We start from the raw sequence: 16,748 nt of genomic DNA on the forward strand, positions 1-16,748 counted from the left end.
TCTCATCCAGGCATGAAACTCAAAAACTGAAGTTCTTTTAGTGTGAGGATAACAATGAGGATCATAGGGATGGGGTGGCTCAGTGACTAATATGCTGAGCATGTCGATCAGAAAGGTCGGCAGTTCAGCGGTTCAAATCCCTAGCACTGAAAAACAGCCAGAAAACCAGGCATGCATGTGCCAGCCAGCTGGTCTTTTCAGGCACAAGAAAACGACCTGAAAACGGCCCCAAAACCAGCCAAAAATATCCCAGGGGCTGCTACAAAGAAGAGAGAATCAAACTATTCTCCAAAGCACCTGAGGGTAGAACAAGAAGCAATGGGTGGAAGCTAATCAAGGAGAGAAGCAAGTTAGAGCTAAGGAGAAATTTCACGACAGTTAGAACAATTAATCAGTGAAACAACTTGTCTCCAGAAGTTGTGAATGCCCCAACACTGGAAGTATTTAAGAAGATGTTTTCTGAAGTGGTGTAGGGTTTCCTGTTTAGGCAGGGGGTTGGACTAGAAGACCTCCAAGGTCCCTTCCAACTCTGTTATTCTAATCTAAAAGAAGGACCTTCAAATTGCTAACTTACTGAGGATACAATGGCCTACAAGAAAGCAGGAAAGGGCAAGAGACAGAATCTCTTCCAGGATTTCAAAATATGATTATAATTTATACCAACAAAGAAGAATTCTAATGTTTTACGGGGCATCTCTTTCAGGACCTCCAAACAGCTGGCCATTAATTGTCGGGGAGAAAGAAAGATGTCTGAGCTGTCGGGGGATAAGCTAATGCACTAATTGGTAAAAATTTGTATTTATTACCAGCCATTTGTTTATGGCCGCACACATAATCTTCCCAGCCCAACCTTCCTCCCTTTTTCAATGGCTATTTTTCACATTGCAAAATTGTTTCGCTCAATCTCATGTACAAACCCCAGGCATCTGCAAGCCAACCACAAAGACCATCAATATTCATTAGAGCAGGGGTGTCCAAACTTGGGAACTTTAAGACTTGTGGACTTCAACTCCCAGAATTCCCCAGCCAGCCATGCCAGGACCTATCTCAGCTGGTTAGGGTCAAGACAGAGGTGGCATTCAGCAGCTTCCGACCAGTTCTGGAGAACCAGTAGCATCAATTTTGAGTAGTTCGGAGAACTGGTAAATACCACCTCTGACTGGGCCCACCCCCATCTATTTGCTGCCTCCTGAGTCCCAGCTGATCGGGAGGAAATGGGGATGTCACGTCTGCAACCAACTTTTCTTTTGGATCCTTGGCCTGCCACCCTTTCTGTTATTCTACTATGAATTTTCTATTGTGGGAAAATGAGGTAGGGGGACTGTAAGGAGTGAGGTGCTATGTAACCATAACAAAATTCTTTCTAGAAATCCAAGGTCATCCTTTGCCTTTGCACCTCTGCACCTGACCAGAACTGGATGGGTGGAAGCTGCCAGCATGGCAGTGGATGTTTGGACCATGTGATGGACTTGTGGGTGTGGGGGCAAGATCTTGAACTTTCAGCTAGGTGCGGGGGGGAAGGAAGCTTTCAGATTCGGGTTTGCCCAGATGTGCCAACATGGCTCCCTTAATAAATTGTAACTTTGAGAAATACGCTGATTTATTTTTGGATGCTATTTGGAACTCTGACAGGGGATTTTGCAGTGACCTTCCCTTGGACTGGGGAGGGAATGGAGATTTTACAGTATCCTTCCCCTGCCATGCCCACCAAGCCACACCTATCAAGCCATGCCATGGCCACCAAGCCATACCTACAGAACTGGTAGTAAAAAAAAATAAATCCCACCACTGATTCAAGAAGAGGGGATGATCACAATGCAACATATATTATCAGATTTGGTCACGTGAGGGCATCAAGCACTAGCTAGAAAAGGCAGATGAAAAACAGTGGAATATGCATTGAGTGAAGAGGATAATTATTGAAAGTGAGAAAGATTGAATCACATTGCTTCTTTCAAACCCTAATGTTTTTCAACTTGCCAATGACCAGGTGGGGGGAGGGAAGGGGATAATGGAATGTCAAGAATGTATGTGAAGATTGTGAGAATATGGAAACCATCAAGGTAACCACTGTAGGTGCTGAGCAAGAGATGGACTGTTCCCATAACAAGAGGTCGTCTCCTAATTGGACAATGTGATCACTCAAGAGTGGGGAGAAGGAGAAGCTATTGTTTAACTAAGCAAGCATTTGTGTGTGAAAACCAGAGTTGGTTTTGTTTCCGCCATACCAATAAAATTTAACTTTGGGGAATTCAATTCTCCCAAGGATGTTTCCTTGTTTTGGGTTCTGTAGTTGGACAGCTGACACCAGTTGGCACAGTGGTTAAAGGGCCAACTCTGCCCATGGAGAATTTGATCCTGATGGGGCTCAAGGTTGACTCATCCTTCCATCCTTCTGAGGTTAGTAAAATGAGGACCCAGATTGTTAGGGGCAAAACTCAAATAATGCTACCATAGTTTAATGTTGTAAACTGTGCAGAGAGTGTTATAAAGCACTATAAGCCTAAATACTATTGCTGTTGCAAACTCAGAGTTCGATAAAAAAAGAAGAGATTTTTGGACACAGCTATTTTTGCAAACTTTAAAACCAACTCAACTTTAGGCATTACTCATTATCCTAAAAAAAAAAATGTTGTCCTTACAATAATTGCTTGTGATATTTGCTTTTGTTGATTTTTAGCATACAAATATATTCCATATGGTCTTATTTCTTATTTACTTATTATTCCTTTTTTGTTTTATGGCATAATCTTATACTTCACGAACTATGGTGAAGATAATGAAGTTGGGGAAAAAAGTATAAAACAAAGGCCCTTCTTCTGGTTGTACGATTTTCCCTTTTGCTAATGAAAGAAGCGGAAACTTTGAAATTATATATGGTTGCCTTTTGCCTGCCCCACTTTTTTTTTTTGCAACGTGTTCAACAAATTGAATTCAAATTGTGTAATAGGTAAAGGTAAAGGTTTTCCTCGTACATATATGCTTCTGATTCCCGACTCTAGGGGGCAGTGCTAATCTCCATTTCAAAGCTGAAGAGCCAGCGCTGTCTGAAGACGTCTCCGTGGTCATGTAGCTGGCATGACTAAATGCCAAAGGCATACAGAACGCACCAAAGGTGGTTCCTATTTTTCTACTTGCTTTCGAACTGCTAAGTTGGCAGAAACTGGGACAAGTAACAGGAGCTGACTCTGTTATGCGGTGCTAGGGATTTGAACCGCTGAACTGCTGATCATTCTGATTGACAAGTTCAGCGTTTTAGTCACTGAGTCACCGTGTCCCATTATTACAGATAAGCAGTGAAATTATTTAACAGGTATAAACAAGGAGCTACCAAGAATGCATTTTTAGTGGAACAGAGCATTGCCCTGTTGGCCTAAACCAGTGGTCAGCAAGCCGCGGCTCGCGAGCCACATGCGGCTCTTTACACACTTTAATGCGGCTCTTCTGTGTGCCGGGCACCCGCTCCCCTCCCTCCTCAGGTGGCCGCCAATGTTCCCTCTAAGCTGCGCAGATAACAAGGAAACGCCGCGCAGAAGTTTTAAAATGTGAGTGAAAATATCCCCCTTCCCTCCCTTCTCTCTGTCTGCACCGAACTCTCTCTTCCATGATTGGTGAAATGGAGAATCGCAGAATGGAGAATTCCCATTGGTCCTATGGGGCTTCATTGGTTCCTGGGAAAACATGATTCGCTGGTTGTAGCCTGCTTTTCTCTGCATATCCAGGGTTTCTAAGGCATTGCATTGTCTGAAGCCCGTTCTGGACTGGGCAATCTTTTTGCGATCCCTTCGCTTTGGGGAGAGAGGGAACCAGCGTGGAATTGGACTGTCTGAGCCAAAGGGGTCCACGCGATCTTGAGACTGGACTTTTGAGCAGTACCAATTCTTTCCACTCTTTCTTTTCCCTTTCTGTCCTTCTTCTATCTTCCTTTCCTTTTCATTTTTTTCCTTTCATTTCTCCTTTCCTTTCCTTTTTCCTTTCCTTCTTTTCCATTTCCTTTCCTTTTTCCTTTCCTTCTTTTCCATTTCCTTTCCTTTGTCTTTTCCATTCCTTTCCTTTTCCTTATTTCCTTTTCCCTTTTTTCTTTTCCCTTCCCTTTCCCTCCCTTCTTCATCCTTTCCTTTCTACTTTCCCATTTCCTTTCCTTTTTCCTTTCTTTCTTTTCCATTTCCATGGCCATCATGGAGGGGTGGGGGAAATGTGACATGAGGGGGGGAGAAATGTGACATGAGGGGGTGAAATGTGACACGAGGGGAGAAATGTGACATTGTGGGATTGACATAAAAAGGGTTGATGTGAAAAGGGGTGTGTGGACATAAAATTGCGGAATATCGTAATCTAGGAGCCAGCAAAATAAGTTAGTGGCCAGGTTCCGAGGTCAATATATAACATCCACAGATAAATAACAGTGTACCATCCTATGTATTTTCGGTTTTAAAAATGTGGCTCTCAAAATAAATTTCAATCGTGGTTTTGGCGAGATTTGGCTCAGTTGAAAAAAAAAGGTTGCCCACCACTGGCCTAAACAATGCCAATGAAATGCCTAATCAATGACACCAGGCTTCTTCATCCTCACCATCCATAGTGCATTATCAATACAAAACAGGCAATAAAAAACAGCAGCTTGCTAATTATTCATTTAATTAAATTAACTGTGTATAATATATTTTCAATTGGTAAAGCTGTAAAACCACATCATTTCTATGTAAATGTAAACATGTTCACCTTTTGGATATAGAAGGAGAGAGGGAGAAAAAATGGAGGAAGGAAGGAAAGAGAGAGAGAGAGAGAAAGAAAGAAAGAGAGAGGGGGGAAGAAAGAAAAGAAAGAAAGGAAGGAAGGAAGGAAGGAAGGAAGGAATGGAGGAAAGAAACAAGGAAAGAGAGGAAGGGAGGGAGGGAAGAAAGAAAAGGAAGGAAAGAAGGAAAGAAAGAAAGAGAAAGAAAGAAAAAAAGAAGCAAATAACTCTTTAGCAAACAGAATACAATTTTACTAGTGTCTTTAATTCAGGTATAACCTCCTTTATCTAAATGTACAATTTAGGAATGTGTAGCAATATAGCTTTTTAATACATTAAGTTCTTTTTCCATATTGGATGACTGAGGAAAGTGCCCAGATTGTAAATGTAAATCCAAGGAATTTTGAGAGGAAAAAATGGGGTGAAAAATGATTCGTAGATTTTAGAATTTTTTCACTCTAAAATTGCCAGTAACAGCTAGGCTGGATGTCCTAACTGGGAGTGGAGTCTGCAGATTTGGGGAACTAAAAACAAGAACAGAGATTTAAAACAGAAACAAATATGCGGGGAGGACGTCAAAAGCAATTAAAAGCAAACCCGTTCAGATTTTATTGTGGAAGTTCTAGCCAAATGCCTGTAAAAAAGGGGTGTCAAACTTGTAACCATGCACTGTTGTCATGTGATGCATCACAACTTTTCCCTTTTGCTAATATGGGGGTGGGGTGGCCAGCACATGATGTATCAAGCCCATGGGCTGTGGGGTGGGCCGTGGGGTGTTTGATACCCCTGCTGTAAAATAACCAACCCTGCTACTTGTTTTAAATCTGATAGTGAAAGATTATTATATGGTGGGAAAAAAATGTTCTCTCAAATCTACTTCCTTAGAATTCTGTTCTGACTCCCCCTCTTCATACACCAAACACGCCAAGACAAAGATACTGCACAATGATTTATTAACACACGACTATACCATGGCAGCAATCCAGCACAGACGAGACCTTGGCAGCAATCCAGCACAGATGAGACCTTGGCAGCAATCCAGCACAGACGAGACCTTGGCAGCAATCCAGCACAGACAAGACCTTGGCAGCAATCCAGCACAGATGAGACCTTGGCAGCAATCCAGCACAGACAAGACCTTGGCAGCAATCCAGCACAGATGAGACCTTGGCAGCAATCCAGCACAGACTAGACCTTGGCAGCAGTCCAGTACAGACTAGACCTTGGCAGCAATCCAGCACAGATGAGACCTTGGCAGCAATCCAGTACAGACTAGACCTTGGCAGCAATCCAGCCTGCCAAGATAAGATAAGGCCTGATAGCTTCTCCAGCTCTGGTAAATAAGTTGATTCCTGCAAACAGTTTGCGCAAAGTCATTTCTTTTTATACAGACTTGAGAGGAGCCTAATTGCAATCACCTGGGTCCAATTATCTCCTGTAACTGCGTAGCTGTTCTCTGCGTCTATCAGCCCTCCATTGCCCGGCATCCAGAACCACCTCCCTTGTCTCCTCCCCACTGCTCCAATGCATGACGTCAGGAGCACGCTCCCTTTGGCTTTCACCACTGCTCCATGCCTCAGGCGCCTCCTGGTGGCCAACCTGCCTCTCTGATCCCCGCTCGGAGTCAGAACCCTGTCCAGGGTCCTCCACATCTTCCAGAGCCAAGTCATAAGGCGCCTCACTGTCAGAGTCTGGTTGCAGCTCTAACAGCTCCTGCTGGGTCACAACAGAATTCTATGCAAAAAATAATAATGTGACTTGACTAAATGCATTGAAGTATAACACCATCGTCATCAACATCATCTAATTATAATTAATTATGTTATATCAGTGGCTAAGACACTCAGCTTGTCGATCAGAAAGGTCAGCAGTTCGGTGGCTCGAATCCCCAGTGCCGTGTAATGGAGTGAGCTCCTGTTACTTATCTAGCTTTTGCCAACCTAGCAGTTTGAAAGCACGTAAAAAATGCAAGTAGAAAAATAGCAACGACCTTTGGTGGGAAGGTAACAGCATTCTGTGCACCTTTGGCATTAAGTCATGTCGGTCACATGACCACGGAGACATCTTCGGACATCCCTGGCTCTTCGGCTTTGAAATGGAGATGAACACAGCTCCCTAGAATTGGAAACAACTAGCATATATGTGCGAGGGGAACCTTTAGCTTTTAATCACAAGTACTAGGTTTTTCAAATAGAAAGGAGAACATGTGAATAATCAATGTGGCAATACCAGGGGACAGTAGAAGAGAAGCTAAAGAACTGGAGATCACAAGGTATCAAAATCCAAAAATTGAAATTAAAAGATTTTGGCATAATATTGGTGGTGATCCCAGAGCTTGTTGTTCTTAGAAAATCTGTACATTAACCAAATTTCATCAGTCAGTTGCGAAAGATCACACTGCTTGAATATGTACACATACTACGCTGATACATTACAACATCCAAGGTTCTTGGAAAGAACTCAATGAGTATGAAGGCCAACATTAGCAAAAGAACTGGCAGCTGTGATTTCACTTGTGGTGTGTAGAGTAATGATCACCTCCATGTATTAGAGGGGGAAAAAGAAAATATACACTCACCAGCATTTATGTCTCTATCCTTGGCTTACCTTTCGCTGATTTAGAAATGATAACTCATCTTTTTTTTCATTTATATATCATCATATATAATATATCACAAGATAATAAAATCAGCCTTGTTGAATCAGTCCAGATGTCATTCTTCTTTATTGATTTATTTCCAAAGTATTTTATGGAAAGTCTACATGCTGCACACACACACACACACACACACACACACACACACACACACACCACCTTCCACCCCTTCAGAGATATTATTTCCTAATATTGAAAGAAACATCCTAAGCAGTCATCATTTGAAACATCATCCTCAGTATATTATTTCAATCTCGTTCACTTTTAAGCACTTTCAGGATGGTGACTATCATTAGGGTGATAGCATCATATTGCTCATAATATGTATATGAATCCATGTTTCTAATCCTCATGAAGGCCAACCCCAGCAATTTTGCAGCCTTAGGAATCTCCGAGATCACCGGAGACAAATTCCTTGTGTCCAATCACACTTTGCCAATAAAAAAATTCTATTCTATTCTGTTCTGTTCTGTTCTGTTCTGTTCCGTTCCATTCTGTTCCCTTCCCTTCCCTTCCATTCCATTCTACTCTACTCTATTCATTTTCTATATTCTCTTTTCTTCTCCTCTCCTATTCTATTCTGTCCTATTCTGTTCTATTCTATTCTATTCTATTCTATTCTACTCTATTCAATTTCTATATTCTCTTCTGTTCTCTTATTCTACTCTATTCTATTCTATTCTACTCTATTCAATTTCTATATTCTCTTCTCTTCTCTTCTCTTCTCTTCTCTTCTTCTATTCTATTCTACTCTACTCTACTCTACTCTACTCTACTCTACTCTACTCTACTCTACTCTACTCCATTCTATTCCATTCCATCAAGCTCCCCAATTCTGAGTAAACATGACTTTTCACTAAGTCTTTGCTTATAAATTGAGGCTGTAAATGGATGTATTAAGTATTGCAGATTCAGTAATTGTATTTTGGCAACTGATTACATTCACCAACTGTAAATAGATGAAAATAGACCAAGTCGATCTAGTGTTGAAGGCACTAAGCTAGAAACTAAGGGGTCTGAGTTCTAGTCCTGCATTAGGCATGGTCCTTCTCTTTCAATCAAACTCAACTCACAGGGTTGTTGTTGTGGGGAAAATAAGACAAGGTGTTGTCAATTCCCAACGTTGTCATAGTGAGAGAAAGGGATGGAGTGCATTCCCTGTGTACTGTCGACTGAAGTCAGATCTCTGACTTCATTACTGCAGAGGCTTGGGAGGGGTGCACCTCATTGGGGAATGTCATTTATGACACAGACTGAGGGGAGGGAAGGAACAGGGTTAAAGGTCAGCTATAACTCAAACAAAGCTTAGACCTGATTGTGAAAAGATCTTGCCTATGATGCTCCCAATAAATCACTAGTTTTGTATTGAAACTTGGCTCAATACTCATGAATGAATTAGAGCATTTTTAGGAAACCTTACAGGTATACATTTGAGGTTTTTTTTAAAAAAAGATAATAAATTGATTTAAAGAAGTATGTCTGCAGATCCATATTGGTTGAATTAAATTTAACTACTTAGTCAAATCAACACTTAGGACAGAATTAGTAATCTCTGTTTCCCAATCAGATTGCTGTCAGATCCATAGTCAATGACTACCCTTGAAAATCTCAATATAAAGATTTAAAAATATGTAGTCTCTTGGCAGATTTTCTTTTTTCTTTTCCAATCTGTTTTAAATAATTGGATATTTTAGTGCCTTATGTAGAAGATAGAAGTGTATTACAAGATAAATCCATATATAACTTCCCATCAAAATATTATCTTTTGTAGAGTGCAAGAAGGAAAATAGGTTTATTTTTTAAAAATAAAAAAACAACATTTGTATAAATGAAAGTTTATGGGACTCCAAAAAAGTAAAAGACAAGATGTCTAATTGTCCATGTAGTTAATGGGAATCAAGATTGACTCAAAAGCCTATAAGAACTCATTATTTATCACCATCATCATCCAAAACAGTTGATATATGAAGAAATCCTGAAATATGTAGGATAGGTTATCTTCACTTTTATGTCATTTTCAGACAGGACAATGGATAAAAACTGATAATGATAAAAAATGCCTATCAGATCTTGATAAGAGTCATTTAAAGATCTATTTCTTTTTCTAAAGAGGGTACTTATTTGATTATACATGTAACTATAGCAGCGAGAATTGTATTTGCCCAAAATTGGAAATTAAATAAGCTGCCAACAGACGAAGAGATAATAAAAAGATATTAGATCATGCAGAGATGAGTAGGTTGACAATGAAAATAAAGGATAAAGAGGAATCAGAGTACTTCAAGACATGAAGAAGATTTTATGATTGGCTAGAGAAAGCAAGCTAGAAAAGAAAGTAGGGAGAAGATAAAGTATCCAGACAACACACTATTAAATGGGGAAAAGAGGGGGGGAGAGAAGGGAAAAACAGAAAAGAAAATATTAAATATATAAGTATATATTCAAGAGTGATATATAAAATGGGGGCATAACTAGGGTGGACTAGTGAAGGTAAGTGAATAAGAAATGATACTGAATTATATTTGGGTTGGTGGAAATACCATCCAAAGGAAACATAAATTGAGTTTTGAAATATACACCAACAATAATAGAAAAAGAAAGGGAGAGAGGAGGAGAGAATGAAAGGAAGACAGGCGAAAGATGAAAGAAATAAGGAGAGGAGGATGGAAGGGAGAGAAAGAGATGGAGAAAGGGTAGGAAGGGAAGGGGAAGAGGAAGAGTAGGAGTAGGAGAAAGGGAAGGGAAGAAGGAAAGGGAAGGAGAGGAGGAAGGAAGAAAGTAGAAAAGGGAGGGAGGGTGAAAAGAAAGGGAAAAGAAGGTGGTGTTACAAAAGGAGGAAGGGATGGTAAATAAAGCAACCTAAACTGTATAATATAACCTATTAAATCAAATAATAAATGTATAAGAAGAATAAATGTAAAGAAGAATAACAATCATGTGAATGTATGTATACTTAAAATGATACGTAAGAGAATAAAATGAAAAATTCTTTGAAAAAAAAAAGATCTATTTTTTTCTCAGTCTACCCCGCCAATTATCATAAGTAAAGTTTCAGCTATTATACTTCTGTTTTTTTTTTTTTTTTTTTTTTTTTTGCATATCATGGAGATAATTAGCAAACTTCCCCTTTTGCATGATTATTTCTATCCTCTGAGGAACCTGACAGTATAATGGACAAAATGTCAAGAATAATTAGGAGTAATGATGGTGGCAGATATGGAATAAGACCTGAAAGAGAGGCTTGGCTTGCCTTGGGGCAGTAGAGATCAAGCTTTGAGTGATTCAGTTTCAGTTCTGTGGTTTATTTGGTTCATGGGAGATTGTTAACATTTCTACAATGTTACACTTTGCAATACAAATTGGAAAGGATACTGCTTGTAAGTCACCCTAAAATATGTGTGAACGGTATTAGTCAAACAGCTTATGCAACACTCTTCAAACTACTAAAACATCTTTTTTTTAAAGCATGCAGTAGTTAACATGATTTTGGCCAACTACTTTGTTTTCATCATTCCAAAATGCCATCATTGCTATACAGCACATGCACGGAAATGCAGATTTTTGCACTGAAGGTTACAGTTTCTTTCTTTTCTAACTCCAAGAAAATGTCATTTTGCTGTAATAGAATTCCGCAATCTTTCCCAACATTGCTCCCGCTAGAGATATTTGGATTATAACCTTGAGAATTCCCAATATCTGAAGGGTACCAGATTGTGAAAGCTGGAATGCAATCTGCTTGTTTACTTTCTGTTCAAAATTTTGTACTACATTCTTTGAATATCATATTTATACCTGGTTTTGGTATACATACTGCATTTTTCTGAGTATAAGACGCACCTTTTTCCCTCAAAAAAGAGGCTGAAAATCTGGATGCATCTTATGCACCGAATGCAGCATTTTTTTGCCTCCCGAAACCCCACCCCCTTCACCAAAATGGCCGTGCATAGCTTTTAGGAGGCTTTCAAAGAGCTCCTGGGGGCTTTTTGCTCAATTTCCCCCCCCCATCCCCCAGGAGCACTCTAAAAGCCTTCTAAAGGCTATCCATCCCCTTTTATTGACCCAAAACGGGCCATTTTTTGCTTGTTTTTGCCCCCACCACCAGGAGTACTCTACAAGCCTCCTAAAGGCTATTCATGCCCTTTTTAAAAAAATACCCCCCCCTTTTCACAAAAAAATGGGCCATTTTTAGGAGGTTTGCAGTTTGCAAAAAAAAAATTAAAATTTGCCTCTTCAAATTGGTGCGTCTTATACTCCGAAAAATACAATGATTTTCAGATCGCTAAAAGGATGCCCTAGGGAAGATTCCCCGAAAGGAGAATATACTGTATGTAGCTCAGGGTTGAAATGAGGGGTCTTTGGTGCTCTCTGAGCTTGGTTGTGTTCTTACAGATGTTTCATTATCCAAACTAGCATTCCTCATTTGGGTAATGAAACATCTGCAAGAAATCAACCAAGCTCGTAGAGTATCAAGGGCCATTCATAGGGAAGATTTTCCATTGGAGAAGAAATTGGGAGCAGAAATAAGGCCTGCAAGATGCAGCTACCTAGATTTTCTTTAAATATAAGGAGAAGGTATCCTGAGCCTACAGTGGAAGAACCTGCCTACAACAGTTATGGTTCTCCACAGAGGTGGTATTCAGCTGATTCGGACTGGTTCAGGCGAACCAGTAGCAAAGATCACGGGTAAGCCCTCCCACACACACCCCTGCACTATATCATTGTATTGAGCCACGTTTCTGAGGTCAGGTGCATGCATGGAAGTCACACGTATGAGCAGAGCACATGTGTAGAAGGCTGGGTGCATGCGTGGAAGGTGTGTGTGAGAAGCAAGCATGTGTGTACATGGCGAACCAGTGGTAAAAAGAAGTGAAACCCACCACTGGTTCTCCACCTTTAAAAATCCAGCTCTTGGAGATATTTTGAGTTTTCTGCACATTGCAAAGGATTAGTACCTTCCAATGCCATCCATCCATCCATCCATCCATCCATCCATCCATTTACCATCATCCAGAAGTATGAAGCAACCATGAAGTTTAGCTTTATCAATATATGAATTAGAAAATATGTTTGTTTCTGACTTATCTATAAGTTTCCTTCCAAATGTGGATTCAGAAAACTGAATTTCCTTCTGAATCACCATCTGTTTAACTTTTGTTTGGGTGTGTGTGTGTGTGTGGAAATCAGATTGTTGCTGCTTTAAGGACAGATACAATAAAATATCTAATAGTAGATCTATTTTGCACACACAAAAGGCTTTTTCTAAAAAGCTGTAACAGGATCTAAAATAATTAAGAATACATATAGTAAAATAAAACAGAATTAAAAAATAGTATTAAAAGAAGTGATAAGAAAATGAATATCCAGGCTTAATTAATGGTATGACATATTGTACAGATGGTAGCATAAAACTGGGCAACATGGGAAGATATTTTTGAGTCCTTTTCCAAAAGAAGCAACAAGAAGTAAGAAGTAAGAATCACACTCCCTACCCAGAAAGTTCTTCAAGATTCAATAAATGAAAGTCTATCGTGTGTTCTTATATAGGGAGCAACATAGCAGCATATGGCTCAGAGTTTCTAGTGAGCTATCAACAGAAGGACATAATCAAAGATACATAGGAGTAGCCTCAAAACATTCAAAAAATAATTGATGAGGACAATGCATTCAGCCTGACTAAAGTGGAGGCCGAACAAACATTTCAGAAACATAATGGATGATTCCACAAATGAAAGCTGGAGCAAACTCTTCCAGAAGGCTGTGAATATTGGGGTGTGAAATTTGGCTTGAATCTTTTGGGAAATCTAGATCTCGAATGTGTTGTGTGAGGGCAATTCTAGCATTATCAAAGCACTAATGAGCACATTTTCCACAGTGACGCCCAATAAATGAATCTGTGATTAAAAAGGTAAAGTTTCCCTGTCTAGTTATGTCTGACTCTAGGTATTCATCTCCATTTCTTGGCTGAGGGAGTCAGTGTTGTCCGAAGAAATTTTTTATGGTCATGTGGCCAGCATGACTATATGCCAAAGCCGCACAGAATGCTATTACTTTTCCACTAAGATAAAGGTAAAGATTTACCTCGCACATATGTGCTAGTCATTCCTGATTCTACGGGGTGGTGCCCATCTCTGTTTCAAAGCCGAAGAGCCAGCGCTGTCCGAAGACGTCTCCATGGTCATGTGGCCGGCATGATTAAATGCTGACGGTGCACGGTACTCTGTTACCTTCCCACCAAAGGTGGTTCCTATTTTTCTACTTGCATTTTTACATGCTTTCGAACTTCTAGGTTGGCAGAAGCTGGGACAAGTAGTGGGAGCTCACTCTGTTATCCAGCGCTAGGGATTTGAACTGCTGAACTGCTGACCTTCTGACTGACAAGCTCAGCATCTTAGTCATTGAGCTATGTTTACTTGCATTTGCATGCTTTCAAGCTGCTAGGAGCTGGGGCAAGGAACAGGTGCTCACTCCATTGTGCAACATTTGGGTTTCCAAACCTGGGCTGTCAGCTTTTCAGCTGACAAGCTCAACATCTTTAAATGCTGAGCCATTGCATCCCCCTGAATCCATGATTAGAAACCAATAAAAATGTGATGAAATTTCTTAAGAGTCATGGTTTTCCCTCTTCAAACTCTTTGCCTAGGTCCATTCAGAGCCAGAAGCACAAATTCAGCTTCAGGAAGGTTCAAATTCAGTTCAACTGGGATCGTTATAGATCCGCTGAAAAAGGTTTCACATTTGGTTTAGGAGAACACAGAGATGTACAACAGAGGTAGAATTCAGCTGGTTTGAATCGGTTCACTCGAACCGGTTACGGAAATTGTGGGTGTGCCCACCCCCCACCCCAACCTAAGACTATGCTGTCTTATTTAGGCACATTTTTCAGGCTGGGCACATGTGTGAAAGGTGCGTGCACGAGGAAAGCACATGCAAGGAAGGCCAGGTGCATGCACGGAAGGGGCGCAGGTGCCCATGAAGCGAGTGGGCACACGCAGGGCGAACTGGTGGTAACAAAATGTGAAACCCACCACTGTGCACCAGTTTTTGTTTTCTGTTTTCATATTATCCGGCCTTTCCTAGGCTCTGCTTCAAGTTTGAAGTCCAAAACTCCAAAGTATATATGGAATGTGAAAATAGCCCAGGCTTTAGCCTCTTTTAAGAACAGTATCTCTTCCTGGCATTCAATTTAGGTGATTAAATCCAAGCAGGCTTCTGTCTAATTGAGTATGTTTGCCACTTTTGGAAAGGGGGGAAAAAAAGAAGAAGAAAAAGGTGTTGGTGGCTGATTTAGTGATTTGCAACATGCTGTGTCCAGATGGTAAGGCATCAAGTTGATGGATATCACGTTATGGAGCAGCATGTTCGTAGATTTCCTAATCTCTTTACCAGTCACCTGAACAAATGGTAAAATGCTCTTGGTAAAATGCTACATAGTTTCAGTATTCACAACACATTATATCATGACACTTTTTTTATTATATCTCTTTGACCAGATTTGGGATATTCCATTGAACCAGGCCAACTTTATGACTCAATGCTCTGAGCCAGAGGTGTCAAATCCATGTTCTGACCGAGACTTCTCAAGAGCCTGAAGTAAACTCCTTGTCCCAACAAAAACTCCTTTTATTAATTTACTGTGAATTCTGCTCATTCACATATAGCAAAGTCTTTCAAGGGAGGATTTACAGTCACAGACCTTCTCTGGCATAGAGAGCTGCAAAGCCAATATCTGCAAAACATGGCAAGGAGTCTCAGAGAGTAACGAACCAATTAAGTGAATTAATTTTCTCCTGCAAACTCCACTCTATTTTTGCTCCTTTTTTATTTCCTCTGGGAGGGGCCATTCAGTGCCCACCTCTGGACTTACTTCCAAGTCAACCCCTGTTCTTTAGGTCTTCCCTTCATCTGGCAACTCTGCTCATGCGCACACTGGGAGCAAGCTCCAGCTGCTCACCTGCCTCACTGATGTCTGAGTCTGAAGACAGCTGACAACTGGTATATGGCTCTGGCCCCCTCTCTGCCTCCAAGTTAGAGCCTTCATCAGAGCCTTCCCCAGACTCCAGGACTGGCCCATGTTCCTTCCCAACCTCCTCACTGTCTGAGTCTGCCACCAGTTCTATTGGCCACTGGTGGATCACAACAATTCAAGGCTTGGGGCTGAATCCAACCTGTGGGGTGCTTAGAACTGGCCTGTGAGGCTCACCCTGGAAACAGCAAAGTACCAACCCGCAGTGCCTCTGTGAGCAAAAAAACAGGGCTCAGGAGCTCCATTTACACTGGCAGAAGGCTGCAGGAGGCCATTACAGTCCAAAACAGAGCCCGAAAACAGAGTTCTCCCTGGTCTCGCCTTCCTCCACTGGAGACAATGGATCCACCCACCTGAGCCACCACAGGTACCCCCAACATGAGAGACATCAAGCTGGTCATGCCCAGCCTGGCCATGCCCACTTGGCCCCTGAGGTCAAACACAACCCTGATGCAGCCTTCAATGAAATTGAGTTTGACACCCCTGTTCTAATCCTACTTACTGTTAATCTTGGAGCTATTGAGTTTGCTTGCTTGCTTTGCACCAAGACTGGCATCCTGTTGCATTGCATTATTTGTGTAGAATTTGTGTTGCATGATTTGTACAGAAGGCAGAAAGAAGGGCTGCTTTATGATTGGACGAATACAATTATTTTAATTAGTTCAGTTAATTTAGTTAATAAAATTAGTTTAATGATTATGTAAGTAAATAAGGGCTCTTTTTAACCTTCTGGATCTCTTCCAGGGACTGCGACAACCTCAAAATTCTGAGCATAACTCTCTAGCCAAATGAGCTCCAAATGATCACCAACCAGTTGCTGTGATAGGAGAGAAAAATGTACATAATAAAAAAGATGGTTTGATGCTTTATTTCATTCTTCCCTAAGATACTTTGTTGCTCCAACTGAAAATTAGATGTCTGCAAAGTTCCAGAAATTCCAGGTGCTTTGTTGAATTGGAAACAGCCAAATGTGCCTTTACATGAAAATTTCAGGTTTTTTTATGTTAAACTGACACGTTTGCATATCATGGATTCCATTGTGTGTGTGTGTGTGTGTGTGTGTGTGTGTATGTGTGTGTATATACGCACACACGCATGCACACACACACACACACACACATATATATATATACACACACATAAACACACATAACACAAACACACACACACACACACACATGAGTGTGTGTGTGTGTGTGTGTGTTGTATTTGTACTGATAAATAGGCATACCAGGGGTTGTAACACAAATACATATATATATATATATATATATATATATATATATATATATATATATATATATATATATATATATATATATATATATATATAT

Source organism: Natrix helvetica (genome assembly GCF_964273705.1).
Source record: "Natrix helvetica genome assembly, chromosome: 3".
In the NCBI taxonomy this organism is placed as follows: Eukaryota; Metazoa; Chordata; class Lepidosauria; order Squamata; family Natricidae; genus Natrix; species Natrix helvetica.